The following is an 11,132-nucleotide window of genomic DNA, read 5'->3' as shown; positions in this document are numbered from 1 at the left end:
CAGCAGGTGCATAGGTGTAGTCATTACTCACTGACACATATCCCAGGTCACCAAGCAGGAGCACAGGTGTAGTCATTACTCACTGACACATATCCCAGGTCACCAAGCAGGAGCACAGGTGTACTCATTACTCACAGACACATATCCCAGGTCACCCAGCAGCTGCACAGGTGTACTCATTACTCACTGACACATATCCCAGGTCACCAAGCAGGAGCATAGGTGTAGTCATTACTCACTGACACATTTCCCAGGTCACCCAGCAGGTGCACAGGTGTACTCATTACTCACTGACACATTTCCCAGGTCACCCAGCAGGTGCACAGGTGTAGTCATTACTCACTGACACATTTCCCAGGTCACCCAGCAGCTGCACAGGTGTAGTCATTACTCACTGACACATTTCCCAGGTCACCCAGCAGGTGCACAGGTGTAGTCATTACTCACTGACACATATCCCAGGTCACCAAGCAGGAGCATAGGTGTAGTCATTACTCACTGACACATATCCCAGGTCACCAAGCAGGAGCACAGGTGTACTCATTACTCACAGACACATATCCCAGGTCACCCAGCAGCTGCACAGGTGTACTCATTACTCACTGACACATATCCCAGGTCACCAAGCAGGAGCATAGGTGTAGTCATTACTCACTGACACATTTCCCAGGTCACCCAGCAGGTGCACAGGTGTAGTCATTACTCACTGACACATATCCCAGGTCACCAAGCAGGAGCATAGGTGTAGTCATTACTCACTGACACATATCCCAGGTCACCAAGCAGGAGCACAGGTGTACTCATTACTCACAGACACATATCCCAGGTCACCAAGCAGGAGCACAGGTGTACTCATTACTCACTGACACATTTCCCAGGTCACCAAGCAGGAGCACAGGTGTACTCATTACTCACTGACACATATCCCAGGTCACCAAGCAGGAGCACAGGTGTACTCATTACTCACAGACACATATCCCAGGTCAACAAGCAGGAGCACAGGTGTACTCATTACTCACAGACACATATCCCAGGTCAACAAGCAGGAGCACAGGTGTAGTCATTACTCACTGACACATTTCCCAGGTCACCAAGCAGGAGCACAGGTGTACTCATTACTCACTGACACATTTTAAAAGATCCCCAGGTGGAGCTAATTATTTCACTTGTGATTCTGTGAGGAGACCTGGAAAACATGCACTGTTTGGGGTCCTGAGGACAGAGTTTGAGAACCTGTGCATTATTACATTGGTCGAGTTTTATCTTCAAGATGGGAAAACATCTGGATGAGAGATTTTTGAGTCTGAAAACATGCTATTAGACTGGCCGAATGTAAAAAGTTTGAGAGTTTACTCTCACATTTTCTAAACTCTCACACTATTATATTTGGCTCTAGTTCCTATAATATTAGTATGGATTATAGTCCTTTTTTTCATTTTATTTCACTTTTTTACAAATATACTAAGCAGCTGATTCAGATCACATTATATTACAAGGAAATTTGTAGTGTTTTCAGCGACAGCCTCAGCTCCTTACACATAATTCCTATGTAGAATTAAAAGATAACCAGATTTACAAATCGTATGATTCTATTCAGACAAAATCAGCAGAAGCTAATTAACCTACTAGTTTAGCTGCATACACACACACAACGATTTTTTTAATGATTATCGTTAAACGATAATCGTTTGCAAAACTCGTTCACTTTCTGAGTCAAACGATGAACGATTATCGTTCATGCGCGTTCACGTTTGTAGTTTGTCGTTTGTTGTTTGTCGTTCAGTCAGACTTGTCAACTCAACGATTTTCATCAAGGGAATATGCAGAAATCGTTTGTAGTTCATAAAAATCGTTCATGACATTTAGTAAATGAACAACTTTAGTAAACGATTTTAGTTAATTTTTTCAAGGGAAAAAATCATTTACTAAAATCGTTCAATAAAAAAATCGTTGTGTGTGTATGCAGCTTATGTATTTGGAGAGTGGTAAGAAATCCAGGCACCAAGAAGAAACACACAGACATGGGAAGAACTTACAAACTCCAAACATATATTAGCACCCTGTGTTGGAATCAGACTCCAAAACTCAGCACTGCATTACAGACTGATTACTTCACAGGTTCTCAAACTCTGTCCTCGGGACCCCAAACAGTGCATGTTTTCCAGGTCTCCACACAGAATGTGAGTTGAATAATTAGTTTAAAATGTGTTGGTAAGTAATGAATGCACCTGCTGGGTGACCTGGTAAATGTGTCAGTGGAGTAATGAATACACCTGTGCACCTGCTGGGTGACCTGGAAAACGTGACCTGTGGGGTCCTGAGGACTGACTTTGAGAACCACTGGATTACTTCATTATTGAACAAGCCCTTGCAGCTATTCCTCTACAACAGTGATTCTCAAACTCGGTCCTCAGGACCCCACACAGGTCATGTTTTCCAGGTCACCCAGCAGGTGCACAGGTGTAGTCATTACTCACTGATACATTTTAAAAGATCCACAGGTGGTTATTATTATTTCACTTTTGATTCTGTGAAGAGACCTGAAAACATGCACCGTGTGGGGTCCTGAGGACAGAGTTTGAGAACCTGTGCTCTACAACACAGGTTCTCAAACTTGGTCCTCAGGACCCCCAAACAGTGCATGCTTTCCATGTTTCCTCACAGAATCACAAGTAAAATAATTAGCTCCACCTGTGGATCTTTTAAAATGTGTCAGTGAGTAATGAGTACACCTGTGCACCTGCTGGGTGACCTGGGATATGTGTCAGTGAGTAATGAGTACACCTGTGCACCTGCTGGGTGACCTGGGATATGTGTCAGTGAGTAATGAGTACACCTGTGCACCTGCTGGGTGACCTGGGATATGTGTCAGTGAGTAATGAGTACACCTGTGCACCTGCTGGGTGACCTGGGACATGTGACCTGTGTGGGGTCCTGAGGACAGAGTTTGAGAAACACTGCTCTACAATGTTTATACATGTCGTATGTGCAAAATATAAAGTAAAAAAATAAATGAAGAGAAAACAACCTCCCACTAGTCTTACGTCATAAAAACAAAACTCATTGCAGTGGTTTAGTCTAGATTAGCGTCCTCCCACAGGATAGTAATAAGTGTGGCAGGAGACTGAGAGCGCTAGCTGGTATACATAATACAGGACCCAGAAAAAAAAAAACACACGGAACATGTTACTCAGCCTATGCACTGAATTATGGGCTAAATAAAGGAGACTGAGGCCAGCTCTGTGCACTTTCTTGTTGCTGGTAACAATTACCAAAGTCCTGAATCTATAATTCTCTGTGTTATTATATACTGAATTGTTAATGACAACGGGGGAGGAGGGGGGTATATTTGATTTGAATGTATCAGCAAGTAACAAAGAATTGAGGTCAGTAAAAAAAAATCTCACATCATTTCACTTCCGAGAAAGAAAATATATGTATATAGTGTACACTGTGTAATATAAGGGGAACTATGATCCAGCAAGTGGTGTTATAACACGCCTAGATCACCACATGGCTCCTGTAGACTAATAATGGTTTTCACCTATAACAGCCGCCTTACCCAGGTGAAGTAAGTTCACTCAGGACTAGGATGCGGGCTACAGTCATTATCCCGGCCGCTGCGATGTCAGCACTGATATTACCGGCGCCGGAATCCAGACGCCTATCACAATGCTGATGCAGACATCCCGACCGCCGTTTACCCGTTTACTTACATGACAGCTATCAAATCTCGCAAGACTGTGACTGGTCAGCCCACAGCCAAGGCTGACTGCACAGTGCGTGCCAGCCTGCAAGGTAGAGAGCAGACCCGTGCCTCAGTGTTTCCCCGTGCAGTATAATAGTAGGTAGCCCAATGTTGGTGTATTTTTATATATAAAATACATACATGTTATATATACACATATATATATTAATATACACATTCAGTATACACACACTGTGTATGTATGTATGTATATATAATATATATAAAAAAAATTTACTGATAGGGACCCCTACAAGTTTGTTGCCCAGGGGCCCCCACAGACCTTAATCCAGCCCTGCACATACAGAGACAGGCCCCTTACATATAATTACACCAGGGTTGTCTTAGCAGCAGTGTGGGCCCTGGGCAAAGCAATGCCCTGTGGCCTCTGCCCACTCATTCACGGAAAAAAAATTAAATGGTAAATAAAATGAAACCCTCCTGCATGCCCATCAGCCCTCCCACACATGCAGAGAGACTCTGTCTGACTGGTCTGAAGCCGGCGGATGAAGTGAAACAGGGACTGAGGTGAGTACTCGTCACTGGGGGGGGGGGGGGGGGAGATTAGATCAGAATACAGTGCACTGGTGGTCGACTTATAAAAATATCACAAATTTATCAACTGGCCACGGCTGCAGGGGGGCGGGTTGGCGGGCCCCTACAAGCTTTGGGCCCTTGGGCAACTGCCCAACAAGCCCAATGGAAGAGATGGCCCTGAATTACACGGTAGCTGCAGTTACAAAGAAAGCTCCCCAGCTGTAGTTACAGCCAGGACCAACAGGCAGTGCGGCTGCAGAAAGTCCCGGTTGCCTCACAACTGTCAGGACCATGGACCATTGCGGCTGGCATGACGGGGTGTCCCGGACGCTTAGCAATGACGGGGACCCGTCGGACCTATGAGCCGCTGTGGAGGCTCCTAACATTATGCTCATCATTGGCTGTAGAGAATTGCGCCTTGAGTAACATAGCACCGATAACCGCCGGTGGTTGTATTTTGCAACGTGGTCTCCTGGAATTCCAGCTGTTGTAGTCCTCAATGGGTATAAATAACACAATGGGAGAGAAACATTGCGCTCTCTGTTGTAAAGGAGGCATCCAGCAGATAAGGCTGTATTGGTCTATACTCACCATTTGTCAGACGTATGTTTGCTTTGGACATTGATTTGGAACCCTGATGACCTTCGGTGTCTTTATTATGAGGTGTAGGGATACCCTCTCAATTGTAGGAGGTGAATTGTGTACTGTGGGCCTGATTCAGAGCCGGACGCTCTGACCAGAGCGCTCGCTCTGAATCAGGGCCCTCCTACCTCAACTTGGAGCGGCCTCTTGGACACTCGCATAGCTGTGTGTTACCACCCACAGCTTATGCGAGCGTCCATGATGATGGTCGCGATGGTCAAGACCATCGGGCATGCGACGAGACCCTGCGGTAGGGTCTCACTGCCGCAAGCCCTGGAGTGATTTTGGCTCTATCAGAGCCGAAATCACTCCCACTGACATCACTAGTGATGTCAGTGGGGCCGGACCCAGACGGTAGGCGTTCCCATGGGAACGCCTCCGTCTGGCAGCCACGCCCCCGGCACGCCCACCAAAAGGGGCGTGCTGTCACTCACCATCGACAGCACGCCCCCTTTGGTGCGAGACCCCGAGCGACGGATTCCCCGTCGCTCGCCGGGTCTCGCGCACGCGCACAACGGAGCTCCCTCCGTCGTGCGCATGCGCACTTGGGCGCCATCAGAATCAGGCCCTGTGACTGCTATACAGTATTCCAATTTAGGTGCAACGCGGATCGCAGATCACTGCTTGTCTGATAATAACCATTTCCCACATATCACGTGCAGAACTATTTCATACAATATAATTTAAAAGAGGGGGAACATATTGTAAGTATATAATAAGTTTCTAAGGGGATACAGTCTGTGAGCATTTAAATGTACGAAAGGGACAGGATGACCCATTGGATAACGATCACATAACGCTGAAGGGACGTAATATAAGCTTATAATGCAACAGTCCGGGGTATGCAATTCTATAAAGAAAAACAATAGTTTGTAATAAATTCTAAATGGATATAACTGTTATTTGCGCTCCATTCGGTTTAACAATCTGCTGTTAAGTAGATGGAATTTCCCCTTCATTTCTTGGTAAAATGGGTTGAGTGATATCCATGAGCCATATTTATGTGAATTGTTCAATAGATCAGCCTCAGTAATAACCACTGCAGTGTTTAGCTTTCAGCAGACCCCTTGTTTTACATGACCTCACATTTTGCTGGAAAATATTGACACAGGCCCAGAGGAAGTCGGCTTAAAATGTTTCCAAATGATAAAATCTGGAAAAAACGTAGCAATCAGAACTGAAACATGGAATTATTTATGTAGCCAAGTATGTCAAGCAGACAAAAACAAAGTCATCTGAAAGCTGAACAAAATATAATTGAGTTTCCATGGAAAAATGGTCAATTGTCCAATTATGTACTTGCCCAAATAGCAACTTCAGGGTATGCCAAAGCAGACATTGCTGACTTTCCACTAACCAGACTGAATAAAGCACTGCTAAAAACAAACATCTATAGGTAAAAAAGTGGGCCACATAATAAACAACCTCCGTGGACCAAAGATCAGTAGTCTGGTATTTTATCTGGGTATATACAGTAAAGAAGAGGTTTATTTTCTTGTTTGTTAGAATTTATAGCGCCCACAATATTACTTTCCAAAGTACAAAGGGTTACTATGGAACGTTGGCCAACGTCCCAGACACTCTTCGCAGCAACGCAATGGTATGCAAATGATAAAAATTTGCAGTTTCTAGGACGATAATCTATTCAACTGAAAGTGCAAGTACACAAGGAAATTCCTGCACTTTACAAAGGCAGCATTCAGCTGTGCGTGGGAGAGACTCTCTGCTGGTGCCAGGTACTGTAACCCAGAGCTGTCCTGAACACGGTCATAGCCGCTGTACATTAGGTGGGATATAGATTTTTAATAAACAAATTGAGAACACCTTTAATGACACATGGCTATCTTGTTTTATTTTTTTTTAATTTTGTATTTGGTTCACCATTCCCAGAGTAACATATTTAAAAATAATAAAAATGACTCATATTAACCTTAAATTCCTTGTAGGATTGACTGCTGCCATTGCAAGCTCCGGGGCCCATGTATCAACGAGTTTTATCATACGCAACCAGTTTTAAAAACGCGCTGCATATGGTAAATGGTGCTCCAGCCAATGAGTTCACACCGGTCATTTTTTAAAACAGATTATGAGGTGATTGGCTGGGGCACCATTATAATAAGCAACGTGTTTTGAAACTCGATGCGTATGATAAAGCACATTGATAAATGGGCTTCTCTGTACGGATTATTGGATCTTTGCTGTCAAACACGCTGCGTGTGACAGAGCTGCCGCCAATAAGTGATTATAACTACTACTAGTACTTTGGACTTGACATTCTCCGGGTCGCTAGATATTGCTCACATTATTGCAAAGGGTTTTTTTTTTTCCCCCAGTCTCTCTCCATCTTCATCTCTTGCTCCCATCTCCTCCGTCTCTCCCCCATCTGTCTCTTCCACCCATCCCAGCCCTCCATCTCCGCCTCTTCCTCCCATCCCAGTCCCCCATATTCACCTCTTCCTGCCATTTCCCTCCCCCCATCTCCGCCTCTTCCTCATATCTCCCCGTCTTCTGCCCAATTTCCCTCCCATCCCACCAGTTCCTCCCATACTTTGTGCCATGGCTCCCTGGGGTACAGTGGTGGCCTAAAGAAGCCGGCCAGTGTATTTTATTGTGTTAAATATTTTTTTGCTTTGGTGGGAGGGGTTGGTGGCGTGGACTAGAATGGAGCAGCGCGGGTAGGCGGAAAATGGGGGAAACATGGAGAGGGGCAAAAAGACATGGAGAGGAGCAATGGGAGTGAGACATGGAGAGGAGCAATGGCAGAGAGAGAGAGACATGGAGAGGAGCAATGGGAGAGAGAGAGACATGGAGAGGAGCAATGGGAGGGAGAGAGAGAGAGAGACATGGAGAGGAGCAATGGGAGGGAGAGAGAGAGAGAGACATGGAGAGGAGCAATGAGAGGGAGAGAGAGAGAGAGACATGGAGAGGAGCAATGGGAGAGAGAGAGAGAGAGAGAGAGAGAGAGAGAGAGAGACATGGAGAGGAGCAATGGGAGAGAGAGAGAGAAAGACATGGAGAGGAGCAATGGGAGAGAGAGAGAGACATGGAGAGGAGCAATGAGAGAGAGAGAGACATGGAGAGGGGCAATGGGAGGGAGAGAGAGAGACATGGAGAGGAGCAATGGGGGAGAGAGAGAGAGAGAGAGAGAGAGAGAGAGAGACATGGAGAGGAGCAATGGGAGAGAGAGAGAGAGAGAGAGAGAGAGAGAGACATGGAGAGGAGCAATGGGAGAGAGAGAGAGAGAGAGACATGGAGAGGAGCAATGGGAGAGAGAGAGAGACATGGAGAGGAGCAATGGGAGAGAGAGAGACATGGAGATGAGCAATGGGAGAGAGACATGGAGAGGAGCAATGGGAGAGAGAGAGAGACATGGAGAGGAGCAATGGGAGAGAGAGAGAGAGACACATGGAGAGGAGAAATGGGGGAGAGAGAGAGAGAGATGGAGAGGAGCAATGGGAGAGAGACATGGAGAGGAGCAATGGGAGAGAGAGACATGGAGAGGAGCAATGGGAGAGGAACATGGAGGGAGCAATGGGAGAGAGACGGCGGGGCAATGGGAGAGACGGAAGGGGCAGAGAGATGGAGGAGGTAAAGGGAGAGAGACATGGAGGGAGCGTTGGGAGACAGACATGGAGGGGGCAATGGGTAAGAATAGCAGAGTTTTCTATTTTTGCTCTTTTATTTTTAAATACTTAGTTTAAAAACCTTAACTGCCTGGTAATTATTTTGGCTTAGGGGTGCCTTGAAAAATTTATGGAGACCCTAAGGGTGCCTCGAACTGAGAAAGTTTGAGAACCACTGGACTCTACAGTTCCAAATGACCAGTGGCATACAACAAAGTCTCTCCAGGGTAAAGGGTAAGACCTGGGAGAATGGGAGAGGTGAGTTTCAGTTGCTAGTGACGAGTTTTGAATGTTCCTGGGAAAGAACAAATGTTTGCATAGATTTATTAGAACCAGAAAACAAATCTGAAACACAATTGAGATTGATTTCAAAAAGTTACATGAGGCATTTCCTTATGAAACACAATGAAACAGGACACCGTGGGATACATTGCCTCCTGCAAGGCTATAGAATGAGGAATGAAATGAGAGACCTTTTCACATTAAGTACAGGTAGTTACAGGACTTTGAGAGGAACCAGCAAATATCAGATCACACTGAAGGCTTATAGAACATCAGAGTGTGTAAGTAAACAGGCCCAAGACGTAAGCTGGGACACAAATACAGGATGTAATCACGGGGACACCTGTTATGTTCTGGGTAATGCTCAAAGCACAGCCTAGTAAAGAAAATATTTGATACTGACCCAATAGTGAAAAGTGCAAAAGCCAGGGCATGGGTGTGAAAGGGCATGAAAGCATTCCTAGAATGGATACTAGATGATGGCTCCCTATTATCCAGCATTTCCCAGGCAGTTTCCCCATCACATTCCAAGAGACAGACTTTCTCTTTAACAGGTTCAATATCTCCGATTTCTTCAAAGAAAAAAAAACTAAAAGTTCCGAACTCCAACTTTTATCTACTGCCAGGCTCACTGGGCACCCATCATATATATCATCATCTTAGAAAAGTGCATTACTTATTCTATTTCTAAAACATTGCTTATTAGTATATATATCATTCAAAGACTTAGGAACATAAACTAGTAATGGGACCCAGCCTATGGACAGGTTACCTAGGGCCAACTCTATTGTATACTTATTATGTTGTTCCAGCCAGGGAATGGTCCTCCATCCTCCTCGACTGTTCTGTCTCGTCAAGCTACAGCGGAAGGAGACGTTAGGGGCTCCCACTGCGTATGTAGGAGATGGGATAGACCTTGGCGATTATTATATACACGCCTACATAATAAACAACTTGGCATGAATAGCTGGTTAGATATAATCTCTAATATAAGAGTATCCTACAGCTCTTCTCCCCGTCTTCACAAATGGTTATCACAGAAGGCATTTCAACTGTGGAGAACAATGGGTAGAGACCACAGCCTCATCATTCTCACAACATGGAGAAGTATTGTGGCATCAGGAAAGTTTTGTAGCTGGCATAGCAGGACATAGCAATCAACCAGATCTCACCAAGTCCTAAAAATGACATAAACCTAATCTCATGTGACAAATAACACACAACCCATTTGACCTTGTGATTACTCAACAACAATAATGCTTTGTGAGCTTATCATGCTTCAGGACATTCATTTGAGCACAGCCCTCTTTGAGGTAGATGTACCAAGCCTAGGAGAGATAAAGAGAAGTTGACCAAAGCAAATGATCAGTGTCTACTGTACATACTGTGCCAGATAAATGACAGAAGGTGATTAGCGCTCTCCAAGGCTTGACACATCTCCCCCTTTATTGTCAAGATACAGCATCTCAATGGCGTTGAGGTCTGGATTTTCCAATTTTGCCCAAGCTTCAGTTGTCGGACAGATGGTCTCACTTTAAACACTAGAATAGTTATCCAGACAAATTCACGATGGACTTAATGACTGATGTGTCCAGGCCTTGTGGCTGTAAAACAATTAGAAATCAGAATCTCTATACCAACTACCTCGATGGTTATGAGCTTTATCAAAATATAATGCTGTGCATCAAGACCAAACAAACACACCTTCTCCAGAAGCGACTGTTCCAGAAGTCTTGTGTTTCGTTCACATGAAACTTTGCAAACATAATCTGTACAGCATTGCTTTTAACAGCGAAGTGGCTTTCTTCTGGCTCCCTCATCCATGAAAGCCAGCATTTTTCTGATGGTAGAGTCGTGAAATGTGTTACAAGAAACCTATAGCTCCCCGGATGTGGCTTGTTGGTTTATCTCCTAGACCATTAACGGACTGATTTTTTTGGCGTGAATTTGCCGAGACATCCACTCGTTGGAAGATTGCCGACAGTCTTCCCTGTTCTCCGTATCTGTTCTGACAGTAGAATGATGGACTTCAAAATACTTAGTTATGGTCTTTACAGTCTGATGAGCAGCAATAACCACGCGTGACATCACAAAGCTGAACAAACCGGCTTGCGGTTACGTGATATTATTGGACCATATGATTAATTATGTACTGATATACCACCGACTTGCAAACAGTCTTAACCTCATTCATGACTATGGGCCCAATAGAGATGGACCCAGTGTCGATATTACTCATTTGTGCAATGTATTGCTACTGCACGTGTGCAAAAAGTCCAGGAATCCCTTACCTCCGGCCA

The sequence above is a fragment of the Taudactylus pleione genome, unplaced genomic scaffold (genome assembly GCF_031769625.1).
Source record: "Taudactylus pleione unplaced genomic scaffold, aTauple2 ptg000073l, whole genome shotgun sequence".
Classification (NCBI taxonomy): Eukaryota; Metazoa; Chordata; class Amphibia; order Anura; family Myobatrachidae; genus Taudactylus; species Taudactylus pleione.
This window is presented reverse-complemented; position numbering follows the sequence as displayed.